The sequence below is a fragment of the Gymnoscopelus microlampas genome (assembly GCF_963454915.1).
Source record: "Gymnoscopelus microlampas genome assembly, chromosome: 14".
Lineage (NCBI taxonomy): Eukaryota > Metazoa > Chordata > Actinopteri > Myctophiformes > Myctophidae > Gymnoscopelus > Gymnoscopelus microlampas.
The window spans coordinates 2,970,357-2,985,024 of NC_139951.1; the positions used below are offsets into that span (position 1 = coordinate 2,970,357).

A 14,668-nucleotide genomic window follows, 5' to 3' on the forward strand; every position below is an offset into this window, starting at 1 on the left:
ATCAGATTGGGAGCACCTGAAAAGGACCAGAGGTGCTCATTCAAACAAACATTCTCCAGAGAAAGAGAGAAACTCCAAGTTGAGTTAAGCCCAAAGATGCCAATGGTCAGTGAAGTGTTTTATTTACTTTGTTTTGAATTGCTGCTTTAATGTGTTGCAATGTGGCTTAATGTGTCAGGTTTAACTGCTAAAGTTGTAAATTAAGGAACACATTGCAGAAATGGTTGAGGAACACATTGCAGCATTGACCTAATTTGTGTTGAAAAGTCAAAAGTATAAAATGCTAAAGAATACAAAGTTACAAAGCTAAAATTCTGTTTATTTGATATAAAACTACTAAAATGTAGAACTCATGAATTTGCCATGTTAAAAAAGGTTTAAAATGCCAAGTGGAAAAGAGCCGATCTACAAGCTTGTGGATCAGCTATTTTTTCTTAAGATGTCTTAAGCTTTATTGTAAAGCTTAAGACACCTGTGACTGGCACAACTGTGACTGGCACACACCTGGCAGCAAATGGTACCAGGGCTGCCTGACACCAAATAATGCGTAATCTGCGTAACGGAACACCAGCTTCACTTGCCCTATTGCAGAGGCCTAAAAGACGTATATATACGTCTTTGGCAGCTAATGTGTTAAGGGACAAACGTGGCATCTTTCCATGGGGGCAGTGTTGCTGCTTCGAGCACAAACAAACTCAACAAAGTTGTAAGACCCATGCTCCGGATTTTGGCAGTTTTTGGACGTTTTTAGAAGCGCCATCCACACGTTTGGCTGTGTTGCTCATTCCACGATTGCACAATCCTTACGTTTGGAAATGGTACCAGGGTTGACACCAAATAATGCCGCCACTCTGCATAATGGAATATGCTTCCACTTGCCCTATTGCAATGTTTGCACGACAAACGTGCCATCTTTCCATGGGGGCAGTGCTGCTGCTTGGAGCATAAACAAACAGAGTTGCAGGTACCAGTCACCTGAGTGTCTGGCAGGTCACTCAAAACAAGAGTGATTATCAACACAAGCATATTGGGGGATTTTGGCATATTTATTGGGGGCGCTACCTACACGTTTAGCTCCCTTGCTCATTCCACGATTGTACAATCCTTACAACTGTACCTCGTTGTAAAGGTGACTAATCAACGATAAAAATGATATAAAATACTATATAAATTATTATTACTGAAGGGGATGACAAATACAGTAATAGCACCCATACAATCATAAAATGACAAATTAATATTTGACAGTCCAATATTGACATACATGTTTTGTTTACAATCTCTTACTTGGCCATATTGCCAATTAGCTTATGGGCTTTATCAGCACTGGTGAGATGCAGTGGTGGACAGCAACGAAGTACATTTACTCAAGTAGGCTACATGTACAAGTAGAATTTTGAGGTTGTTTTACTTTCACAACGCAACGTGTTGTGAGCTTGTAGATCTGCTATTTTCAATTGATTTTTTTCATGTGATAACATGAAAAATTAATCAGTCTCATGTTAAAATGTGTCTCCCCCCCCAAATAAATCTATTGAAAATAGCAGATCTACAAGCTCACAACGCGTTGTGATGCGTTGTGAGCTTGTAGATCTGCTATTTTCAATGTTTTTCAATTGTTTTTATCTGATAACATAAATGATTTCAGTCTCATGTTAAAATGTGTGTGTGTGTGTGTGTGTGTGTGTGTGTGTGTGTGTGTGTGTGTGTGTGTGTGTGTGTGTGTGTGTGTGTGTGTGTGTGTGTGTGTGTGTGTGTGTGTGTGTGTGTGTGTGTGTGTGTGTGTGTGTGTGTGTGGCTCACCTGCTGACGTTTCTGTTTGAGAGTTGATCCTTCTGCCGTTTTCCTCTCACATTAATCACATTAATGTATTTTTGTCAATGAAACGCTGGTAGAATGTTGCGTGAAACCCAGCGTCCTCAGGAGGCTTGTAAAAACCCATATCCACACAATGTTGACGTTTATAAGTAACGTTGATGCACGTGCTGCAGTGGCCCTGAAACATTCAACCTGGTGTTTGCTCTTTCTCCATTAACGGCCCATACATGTACATACAAGTTCATATTTCAGATTTAAAGTGCTTACCCATGGCCATGGATGTTACAATTATGTACGGGCACAGAGAAGTACCTGTATCTTCCGTATTGTTAAATAAAAAGCATGTTTATTTATTTTATTTATTTATTTATTTAACAGGGACAATGCACATTGATCAACATGTCAGTTATTCACGTCCATGTAAATGAGCCAGAGTTAGCCAGAGTTGGCTAATTTTCATCTGTAGTCCCTGAGCAGGCTGTTAAAGTGGCATAGTTATCTATACAAAAAGAGACATCATCGTCAACAGTACAAAACAAGTAGACATAGTACAGAAGACAAAACAAATACAGTAAAATATGAGAAGACACACTGATTAATGGAGCTGATATTTACCCGTGATTACAAATTTGGTTAGCTTTAAGCCATCTTTTAAGGTTGAATTTAAAGGTTAGATAGTTGGTAGTCTCTCTTACTTCGGTAGGGAGACTGTTCCAGTGATGGGAGGCTCTAACAGAGAAGACTGTTTTACCAAACACACTCTTTCTGAATGGCACCTCACAGTCTCCTCTGGTAGTTGCCCTTGTTGTTCTGTCACCACTTTCTCTTCGCTCTATGAACTGTTTTAGTGGTGGAGGTGCAAGCCCATTTAAAACCTTAAAAATGAGACAAGCGTCTGCAAAATGTTTAAAGCCATCAAAATTAAATAAATTATACTTTTGAACTATATGGCAATGGTGGTACCGGTTGGGTTTTTGATCAAGTGTTTTTAATGCCTGTTTGTAAAGTGATTCTATGGGTTTGAGAGTTGTTTGATTTGTCTGTGACCAGGTTGTGAAGCAGTATGTGATGTGTGAGAAAATCATAGCATGCATGAAGAGTTTGGCTGCGTCTGTTGTTAGGTATGGTCTTATGTGCCTGAAATTAGACAGATTGAATTTGATTGTGTTGGCTACATTTTTAATATGTTTTTTGAATGTCAAATTTGAGTCTAGTGTGATTCCAAGATATTTAAATTAAGATACTACTAGGGTGACCACCTTCAAACAGACCCATTGAGGGACAGACGTGTCCGTTCCGCGGGGCATGCACGCGCGCTGCGCGCGCGTGCATGTGGACCTCCCGTGCGCGCGATTTTTTTGGGTCGGGTCTGGGCGGATTGGGTTTGTTTTTGGTTTCTTTATTTCGGTTTTAGGGTTAAGATTAGTGTTAGGTTAGGGTTATGTTATTTAATTCTTATTTTTGCCTGATTTTACCGATTTATTATCAAAAAAAAAACTTTTTTTTTCTTTTTTCATATCTTTGATTTTCGGGACATTGCTCTGCTTGTGCGGGACGCGGGACAGAGGGTCCAATTTCGGGACTGTCCCGCGAATTTCAGGACGGGTGGTCACCCTAGATACTACCTTAATAATGTTTCCATTGACGATAATGTCAGGATAAACAGTGTCTGTGGAGTTGCATGAAAAAAACATACAAACAGTAGTGTTTGTGTTCAGATGTAAACATGAGTTCCTCAACCAATCAGATACATGGGCCATGGCTGCAGTTAGTTTATCTGCTGCTAGTTGTTTGTTTTCAGCATGTATATAAAGAACTGTGTCATCGGCATACATTTGTATGGAGACAGATGGACAGACAGAAGGCAGATCATTAATATACAAACTGAACAAGATAGGGCCCAGTATTGATCCCTGAGGAACTCCAATGTTACTGTTAAGATATGTTGACTGTTTGTTACCAATACGAACCCTTTGCTTCCTGTTTGTTAAGTATGAATCAAACCATTTGACTGCCTCAGTAGAAAAGTTAAAGAAAGAGAGTTTCGACAAGAGTACCGGATGGTCTACAGTGTCGAAAGCCTGTTTAAGGTCCAGGAATACTGCACCCACTGTACCACCTTTATCCAAACTTGACTTGACACTTTCCAAAAAGTAGCAGTTTGCGGTTTCTGTAGAGTGGTTGGAGCGAAAACCGAACTGCAGTGGACACAAGGGAGTATGGCCTGTATTCAAATGAGCGGTCAGTTGTTGAGCAACCCATTTCTCGGCCACCTTGGACACTACAGGTAGAATACTAATGGGCCTGTAATTTGCCACATTTGTCTGGTCACCAGCCTTAAAAATTGGTGTTACAATGGCTGATTTCCAAGTGCTTGGAAAAGTGCATTGCCTGATTGATAAATTTATCAGATGAACTATGGGACAAACTAATGCATCCTTGTGTGTCTTTAGAAATGTTGTGTCCATGTCATACGCATCCCTTGCTTTTGAGTCTCTTAAGGAGCTCATGATCTTAACCACTGCAGATTCGGTAATTTCTCCTATCCTAAAAATGGGCTTGTCATCATTAATAGGGGCACATGTCAGAATTCTGGTGGGGAAACTTTGGGCCAGTTCCCCAACTGAATTTATAAAATAACTATTAAAAGTATTAGCTATCACCTCCTGATCTTGAGTCAAAGTTCCATTAATTTTAAGTTCATATTCCTTTGTTTTTTGATCCTTGTTTCTCCCAGTTAATTTATTAAGGGTTTCCCAAATCAATTTCCCATTTCCCCTTGCATCTTCAATTACTTTGATAAAAAAATAAGCTTTTGCTTTCCTTAAATTCCTTACTACCTTATTTCTAAGACTTGTGAAAATCTGCCTATCACTGCTGTAACCTGATTTTAGTGATCTTTTTAGTGCAAAATCTCGCTCTCTCATCTGCTGCCAGAGGGCGCCATTGAGCCATGGCAGGGTGTTCTTTTGTCTTGGTTTACACAGAATCTTCTTAATGAAGGGTGACACTACTCTGTTTGTAGTTTCCACAAAAATACTGCTGCCACTCTCTACATCTTGGCTACACAGTAGATTTGACCAATCAGTTTGTTTTAGGGCCCCATCAAGATTTTCAATTGCATTTTTTTGGAATAATCTGGTGAAAGGATTTAGGTTTTGTGGTATTGTCAAACCGTTTACTGGTGAGTTTCCTCACCAGTAATGTGATGTTATGGTCCGACATACCAGTTATCAAATTATATGATTTTGTTATTCTCTCTGGCCTATTTGCAAACATTAAATCAATTTGTGTCTGTGAGGAGTTTGTTATTCTTGTTGGACCTTTCACCAGTTGAGTGAGATTAAACTTGTCTGTTATCTCCTTACGTTTTTTCCTATCAGATTTGTTAGTCCAATTAAAATTCAGATCACCAAAAAGTAAAAGTTCCTTTTTTTCCCGGATGTTAATCCGATCGGTGGCCACTTTTACCATATCCTTTCAACTACGCGACCCTATTGGTTGGGAGGTGTATTGAGAAAATGGCCACGATCGGTTAAGAATACTCTTTATTGAACAATACGGGTATTTCTGCGGAACCATACAGAATTGTAACATCAGTGGCCATGCGGTAAGCACTTTATATTTGAAATCTGAACGTTTACGTAGATGTACGGGCCGTAAATGGGAAAAGTGCAAACACCTGGTTGAAGTTCGGTCGGGACAGACGACCGTCGTGTATCCATGGCTTGTTGTACATGTATCCCATCTTGTCCGTGTAAATTCCTGAACCTCTTCTTTCTGGACAGACATAAGATTCATATAGCATCGTTTCGAGTCCTTTTGAAGGATATTTTCTTTGATTTCTTTTCTTAGCCCATTCCGGACCTGGCAACCCTGACGTAGCCCTGACGGTAAGCGTATTGCGTCACTTCCTGTATTGTCTGAGCTAGCGAGACGTGTATCGTTTAGCTGCGCAAGACGTTAACGTTGATATTATTGTATTGTTGTGATTTGAGCACACACTGCCACTGCTAACTACCACCCTATCTCTCTACTGTGTGGCGACTTTATCGCTGCTTGGGCTGATTGTCTAGCTAAGGGACTAACTTTGCCGTTGGTTGTTGGCTTTACAATTAGCCTAGCTTTAGCTTAGCGGCTACCCTGGCCTGCTGGGCGATGGCTTCTCACTCCTCCCCCCGGTTCCCTTCTCGCTCTCATCCTCGCTCCTGTGCTGAATGTCACATGCATAGTTACAGCTCCGACGCCTTTATTGAATGTGCGGATGTATGTAACAAGTGCTGTGTGCTTGCAGCGCTGGAGAGGAGGCTCTGGCGGCTAGAGGAAACTATAGCTAGCGGTGCTCACATTAGCCTAGCCTCTGCTCCCGTGCAACAGGGAACAGGGGGACATTACCAGTCACGGTCACCGATCGTGACTGATCATAGTCCCCACACGCACCCCACGACCCAAGACGGCTGGGTGACTGCTCCTGGTCGTAGGCGTAGTAGGCCTAGTAAACAAAAGCACACGGGACACCAACCACTTCACGTTTCAAACAGATTTTCCCCACTCGCTGCTACACCCGTTGAGTTTAGCAGTGAGACGTTAGCCCCACTCGGTGACACGCCCCCTCCATATGTCACTGAGAAAACAACTCTGGTTATTGGTAGTTCTATAATGAGAAACGTGAAGTTAGTGACACCAGGGACCATAGTCAAATGCATCCCTGGGGCCAGAGCGGGCGACATCGAATCAGATTTAAAAATGCTGGCTACAAGTAAACACAAACGTTATGATACAATAGTAATCCACTGCGGTGGCAATGACACACGACTTAAGAGATCAGAGATCACAAAGATAAATATTGAGTCTGTGTGTACATACGCAAAGACAATGTCGGACTCCGTAGTTTTCTCTGGTCCCCTGCCAAATATGATTGGTGATGAGATGTACAGCCGTATGTCTTCATTCAACCGCTGGTTATCAAGGTGGTGTCCAGATAATAACGTGGGCTTTATAAACCATTGGCAAACTTTCGAGGGGAAAACTGGTCTGATGGGGAGAGACTGCATACATCCAACCTGGGATGGTGCAGCGCTCATCTCTAGAAATATAGACAAGTTTATCGACAATAAACTATGACCACCCAGAGTTGGGACCAGGAAGCAGAGTTGCAGTCTTACACGCTTCTCTGTGCTTCCACCAGAGCAGCCACCTACCCTACAAATCAGAACAATTGAAACTACTCGACCCCCTAGGCATGTGAAACCAAGGGCTCGAGGAGTTGTGCATAAAAACTTGGCACAGATCAAAATTAATGCAGTAGTGCCACAAAATAAAATAATTAAATGTGGACTCCTGAACATTAGATCCCTACGCTATAAAGGTGTATTGGTAAATGAAATCGTATCAGACAACCATCTTGATCTACTTTGTCTTACTGAAACATGGCTGGGTGAGCAAGAATACGTCCCCCTAAATACAGCCACCCCACCAAGTCACATAAATGCTCATATTCCCCGAGACACCGGCCAGATTGGAGGTGGCGTTGCAGCCATATTCAACTCAAGCTTAATAATCAGCCCCAGACCCAGGCTGACTTACAAAACGTTTGAAAGTCTGGTTCTCACTCTCTCGCACCCAAGCTGGAAATCATTACAGCCTCTATTGTTTGTTACAGTGTACCGCCCTCCTGGGGCCTACACTGAATTTCTATCTGAATTCTCAGAGTTTCTATCACGCCTAGTCCTAGACTCTGACAGAATCATTCTGGCTGCCGATATGAATATCCACGTGGATGTTGCAACCGATAGCCTCAGTAAAGCGTTTATTACATTAATTGAGTCAATTGGTTTCTCTCAGTGTGTAGATAAACCTACTCACAAGTTCAACCATACCCTCGACCTTGTTTTGGTCTATGGTATTGAAATTGAACATCTCATAGTCTTCCCATATAATGAGAACCTCTCCGACCACTATTTAATAACTTTTGATTTTACATTAATTGATTACTCACCATTGGACAAAAATGTATTTGGTAGAAATATATCTGATAGTGCTGTGGGCAAATTTAAGGAAGCAATACCATCAGCCATCAACTCAGTATATTCCAATACAATTGAAGATCTTTATACCTATAGCCCCTCTCAGGTCGACCACTTTGTTGATAATGTCACAGGCTCCCTTCAGACAACGCTTGACTCTGTTGCTCCTTTAAGAAAGAGGGTAATAAAGCAACAGAGGCTAGCCCCATGGTATAACTCTGGAACTAAAAATCTCAAGCGAACGTCACGTAAGCTTGAAAGGATATGGCGTTCAACCAAACAGAAAGAATCCTGTATAGCCTGGCAGAACAGCCTTAAAATATATAGGAAGGCTCTCTGCAATGCCAGAGCCACCTATTATTCCTCTCTAATAGAGGAAAACAAAAACAACCATAGGTTCCTTTTTGACACTCTAGCCAAATTGACAAAAAGTCATGACTCTACTGATCCGCGTATTCCTATATCCCTTAACAGCAATGATTTCATGATTTTTTTCTGGCTAACTATTTTTTTTTGGCTAACTATAGACCTATATCGAACCTCCCATTTCTCTCTAAAATCCTTGAGAAAGCAGTCGCCAAGCAGTTATGTGATTTTTTACATAACAACAAGCTATTTGAAGCTTTTCAGTCAGGATTCAGAGCACACCATAGCACTGAGACGGCATTGGTGAAGGTCACAAATGACCTCCTGATTGCATCCGATAATAACCTTCTCTCTGTACTGGTTCTGTTGGACCTCAGTGCTGCATTTGATACTATTGATCACCATATTTTGTTGCAGAGACTTGAGCATCTGGTTGGCATTAAGGGTGCTGCATTGAACTGGTTTGAGTCCTATCTGTCTGACAGATTTCAATTTGTAAACGTTAACGATACACCTTCACTACGCGAAAAGGTTAAATACGGAGTCCCACAAGGCTCTGTACTTGGACCAATACTATTCACTCTATATATGCTTCCCTTAGGTGAGATAATTAGGAAACACTCTATAAATTTCCATTGCTATGCAGATGATACACAATTATATCTATCAATGAAGCCAGATGAAACAGATCAACTGGCTAAACTTCAAGCATGTCTTATAGACATCAAGAGTTGGATGACCCGTAATTACCTACTCCTCAACTCGGACAAAACTGAAGTTATTGTACTCGGCCCTAAGCACCTCAGAGATAAATTAATCGATGAGAATTTTACCCTAGATGGTATTACCTTGACCTCCAGGGCCACTGTAAAGAATCTGGGAGTCACGTTTGACCAAGACATGTCCTTTCAGTCCCACATAAAACAAATTTCAAGAAATGCCTTTTTTCACCTGCGTAATATTGCAAAAGTTAGGCACATTCTGTCCCAAAATGATGCAGAAAAACTTGTCCACGCATTTGTTACTTCTAGGCTGGACTATTGCAACGCCTTACTATCAGGCTGCCCAAGTAAGTCCCTAAATAGCCTGCAGCTTGTCCAGAATGCCGCTGCGCGCATACTGACAGGAACCAGAAGAAGAGATCATATCACTCCTTCATTGGCCTCTTTGCACTGGCTCCCGGTTAAATACAGAATAGAGTTTAAAGTTCTCCTCCTCACATACAAGGCTCTCAATGGACAGGCACCAGTATATCTCAAAGAACTCATCGAGCCCCGTAAACCAGCCAGAACACCACTGCGTCCACAGTATGAAAAAATGCTTACGGTTCCAGTAAACCCCCAAAAAACTAGAACAGGAGGTAGAGCATTTAAGTTTCAAGCACCTCAGCTGTGGAACCTTCTCCCAGTCTCAGTCCGTAAAGCAGACACACTCTGTATATTTAAAACTAGACTAAAAACCTTTCTCTATGATAAAGCCTATAGCCGAAGTGTATAGACTCAGTCCCCCTATAGTCATCCTCTCTCCCCTCGTCCTCTCTCTTCCCGTCCTCCCTTTGGTTGTGTGGGTTTGTGTCCCATTGGTACAATCGTAATTAACCCTGTACGGATTCACGCTCTAGTAAGGCCTGCCACTAATTCTACAACCGGGGACTCGTTCCCCGGAGTTTCTTCTACCACCCACGTCGCAGGTCCATGGACTATTACTATGGACCCCCAGCTGCGGCTCAAGACTGTGACTGCGGACCGGGCCTGGGCCTCTCCATGGAGTCTTTGGACTGTTACTACGGACCCCCAGCTGCGGCTCAAGACTGTGACTGCGGACCGGACCGGGCCTCTCTCCATGGAGCACGACCTGGACACGACCGTGGACTTCTACTACACTACACTATACCGCATATTATATTATCTTAAACATTTTTATATTATTCCATTATATACTGCATACACACTATTGCTGTACTATATTATACTATCATATGCTAGTATCTTACACAATTATATTTGCTATTATTGTTATTGTTACTGCTTGCACTGTATCTCTTTCTGTCTCTCCTCTGTCTCTCCCTTTCTCTCTCTCTTCTTTCCCCCAACACGGTCGAGGCAGAAGGCCCCCGCCCTAGAGCCTAGGGTCTGCCTGACGTTTCTTCCTGTTGAATTAAGAGGGAGTTTTTCGTTGCCACTGTCGCAAAATTGCTTGCTCAGGGTGGGATGTTGGGTCTCTTCTCTACATGTAAAGTGTCTTGAGACAACTTGTTGTGATTTGACACTTTAATAAAATTGAATTGAAAAATTGAATTGAATTGAATTCGCACGTTACCGTTGCCATGGCTGTTGTTACAGGAAATGGTGGGAATAAAGAGGCGTCCCCATTGGTTCTATCACGTGCCAAAAACCGCACCACCCTTTTGAGTATTACTACGCCTAGTAAGAAAATAGTACCGACGTTAAACACTGATTATAAAAATACTGCACAAAATCTGATGGCGAAACTTTTGTTTCTCACGTACTACCAATAGATCTTTTTTTAAGAAGCAGAGATTATTTAGATCCACTTGATGGGAACCAAACTGAAGGAAAAGGACCTAGACAATAGGGCCTATTAAAGTGTATAATGTTTTGTAAGCATTTTAAAATATGAAATTATATACATTCCCTTCTTTTCAGATACTCAATATGCTTCACTGAGTGACGTACCAAGTGTTGATTTTCATGATGGGCATCTGGGCGACACAAGCGTGCCCCCATGGGAACTGCATCGCAGACATTACCAACAACACCAAGGACTATTGCTACTCTGCCCGACTCCGCAGCACTGTGCTCCAGGGTCTGCCTTTTGGAGGAGTGCCCACTGTCCTTGCTCTGGACTTCATGATCTTCTTGGTGAGTCTCTCTTCAACCACCACCCTATATACTTAATTGACCGAGTCCCGCCCACAGCAGGGGTTGACACTAAGGTCTCAGAGGCACTTGCCCGTCGGGCAGGTACAGGTCATGTTCTACTTGCACAAAGGTCATGCCCACTTGCCCAAGAACAAATTAATGTTAAATCCAAGTGGCAATAGTCACTTTCAAAACCAGAAGTGCAACTGCTAGTTGTAAAAAGGTATCATTGTTCTTCATAAATAGCCTATCATATTTAATGAAGACAGAATGCACTTGCCCCTCGGGCAACCTGAAAGCAAACTCCACTTGCCCGAATGTTTTATTTACTTGCCACGGGCCGTCGGGCAACCGTTAGTGTCAACCCCTGCACAGGGTCTATACTAGGCCCCCTCCTTTTTTCTTTCTACATGAAATGTCACAGAAAATAGCCAATTTGTGAGCTTGTAGATCGGCCATTTGTTTAGAGTTGTTCCGGTACCGGCGGCGATCAGAAAAGCTGCCGACACTGCCTAAAATGCTGGTATCGACGAGTATGCCAATCTGATAACACGTAATTTCATTTACAGTATACAATTATTTTGAGTGCTTCAGTTGGCTGTTTTATATTCTTAATCGTACTATTTAGATTGTTAGTTTCCTAACTTGTGGCTGTACTTTAACAGTTATTAATGGAATTGTTACTTATTCCTAGAATTTATTTTATTACGCATTGGTATCGGTACTCTGTATCGACCTATACGCAGGTTGCAGGTGTTGGAATCGGTATTGGGGAAGGAAAAAATGGTATGGGGACATCTGTAGTATTTTTACAGAATGTTCGCCCCCAGAATAAGGACGTTGGGTTCAAGTGGTTAATTTATTAATCATTTAAAAATATATATACTTAATTGACCGGACTCCCCAGGGGTCTATACTAGGCCCACTCATTTTTTTTCCTCTAAGCCAAATATCTTAACTAGCCGATCTAGTGTAAAAGGCATTCTGCTATTCTGCCTTCACTGAATGTTCACCTCAGAATACGGATGCTAGGGTTGATGTGGTTAAAGTGGTGTTAGTAAAATGTTTTGGTTAAAACAAAACGTTTTTGGTTAAAAAGTTAAAGCTCTGTGTTCTGATAGTACTCATTCATTGTTAATGTTTGTTCAGTAACAGCCAGGGGTCTTCCAGCTCTATAGTAAACACAAAATACATTGTCAGGTGGGTCACCAATTTCATCCAGTAAGGAAAGATACAGGAAGTCTCTCAGCTATCAGCTTCAATTTAAACTATGTCCGCTCATGAGGTCTCTCATGTGATTGGATGAAATGATCCCCACCTGAAAATGTATTTTCCGTTCCGTTTTTGACAAAATTACGTGCACATTACAAAGACACACACTTAGGAAATCATACACACACAAAAGGGAAAGAAAAACTAAAGATAGAATCAACAAGCCAGCAACCAACAGTAGTTTAAATATTTGCAATAAAAAGTAGTAGTATGTGTACTCCCAAAATGCAGTTAAACTGTTTTCTGTTTACTAAACAGCTAGAGATGGGAAGACCCCTATTACTGAACAAGCACTATAGCATTGATTACTATCAGAATATAGAGCTATTTAACACTTTCTTGAAAAAGTGGAGTTATCCTAGTCATACTAAAACCCATTGTCTTTTGTGTTTTCCTGATGATGAGCACAATTCTGTCAAGATGATACTATACACTGTATCATTCTGTACACAATGTTCGGTACCATCACAGATGTCAGCTCTGTGTAGTGAGTGATGACATGAGTTGTTTTGACATGTGTTTATTCTATCCCATTCTAGGCGCTTCTGTTTTTGTTCTCCTTCTTGCGAAAATGTGCTTGGGACTATGGACGTCTTGCGCTGGTGACATATGTCGACAGGTAAAAATCTGGCGTGCCATTAAGTACTATACATTCAGTAGTAGAGTTACAACTTAATCAGCAATGTTATACGTTGAATAGAGGACAAACAAAACATAAGTGTTAACTGTTAAAATCCCATGATACAACACACATTTGAAATATTTATTTATGTTCGCATAAACAGAAGTACAAGAATGCCTTGTACAAAGGAAATAAACACCACACACACACACACACACACACACACACACACACACACACACACACACACACACACACACACACACACACACGATTGGCCACCAAGAGACGTGTGTTATCTACTACTGTATAACATCACAGCAAGGAGTTCCTTTGCACCCAGATAAGACTCCAGTGTCTCCTCAGACAAGAATGCTATGCTATCTACCCAAACATAAGGATGATTGGTTAGATAGCATAGAATTATTGGCTGTTTGGTGGCCGAGTTTCATCCATACTTGACATAGTGCAGTCCTTGGGCCGAGAGGTTCCTCCTGGGCAGGTTCTGAGAATGAGTTGCCCAGGATTTAGTAGCGCTGTAGTAATGATACCTTTAAGGCTGTGAGACAAGTTTTGAGCTTCGATTTTTGCGGAATGTTCATCCAATTTCGCATAATGTGTGTCTTACTATGACGTGCCCAGAATACTAATGGGGATGCTAGGGTTCATGGTTAAGCATGCTAATTCTTCAGAATATTATATAGACAGAAGAGTAGACGTGTAGATGTGTATGTGGGGGATTGTGTTACCACAGACAGGATGGTCTGTATCAGCAATTTCCCTTACGCTCCCAACAATATCACATGCTTAGCTGTGAACAAGTGAACCAATAATTAATTGCATGACTTCCTCTATAGTGTCTTTTCTTTGGGCCAAGCTAAGCTACCGTATCCAAAACACACGTATTGTAAGTTCCAATGCTATTGTAAGATGAAAAAAAAAACTCCAGATTTATTTAGAAGTTGTAGCCCAGGGAGAATTGGCTTGTAGCTAAATCTGGTACAAAGCATCTTTTCTCTCTTTCACTTGAAGTTGACATTAATGCATTTTGTGCACGGTCCCTGATACAAATGAAATGGAAATGAACAATGGCCACAAAGAAATGGAGATCAGATGCTACTTCAGGCCTCACTAACTCAGCATACTACGTCACCCGTGCTCCATCACCTACATCTGCCTTCATGTGTTTGTCTGTGGTCGCTGCTTCACTATTTGTGCAGCTGGATGTGAGAGTATAAAGCAGTGCATTCGGTTGTGGTGGTGGTGGGGGGGCAGAATGACTTACTTTCGGAACAGACAGAAATTGAGGGCCAAGGCCGCATGACACTATTAAAAAGTGCTGACTCTGAGTCACTGTCTGTCTTTTAACCCATTCAATCGAGGAACACATCTGTGTCATTTTAAGATATCTTTGGCTATTTCACAAATAGCAGATATACAAGCTCATGTGCCGCTCTATGAGCTTGTAGATCTGCTATTTTTGAGAAGAAATCGTGAAAATGTGACATATTTTTATATGTCAATTTTCTTTTTGCTGATCTACGAACTCGCAACGCATTGCATCGTGACACACTGAGCTTGTAGATCAGTTATTTTGGAATGATATATTAACTCATTTAGCTGGGGACCCCCAGCTAAATGACCCCCTAGAGTAGTGCTCCTCAAAGTGGATTCTAGGGACT

General features: G+C 41.5%; 1 pseudogene across 1 annotated transcript in view; it reads left to right on the top strand.

The window, feature by feature from the left end:
- LOC311060559 (CSC1-like protein 2) overlaps positions 1-14,668 on the top strand; it is a 42,357-nt pseudogene continuing 27,689 nt past the window's right edge. Inside the window, exons 1-3 of the transcript XR_014602915.1 lie at positions 1-105; positions 10,877-11,092; positions 12,904-12,983. The product of XR_014602915.1 is annotated as a CSC1-like protein 2 (transcript). The remainder of the gene's footprint in view (positions 106-10,876; positions 11,093-12,903; positions 12,984-14,668) is intronic.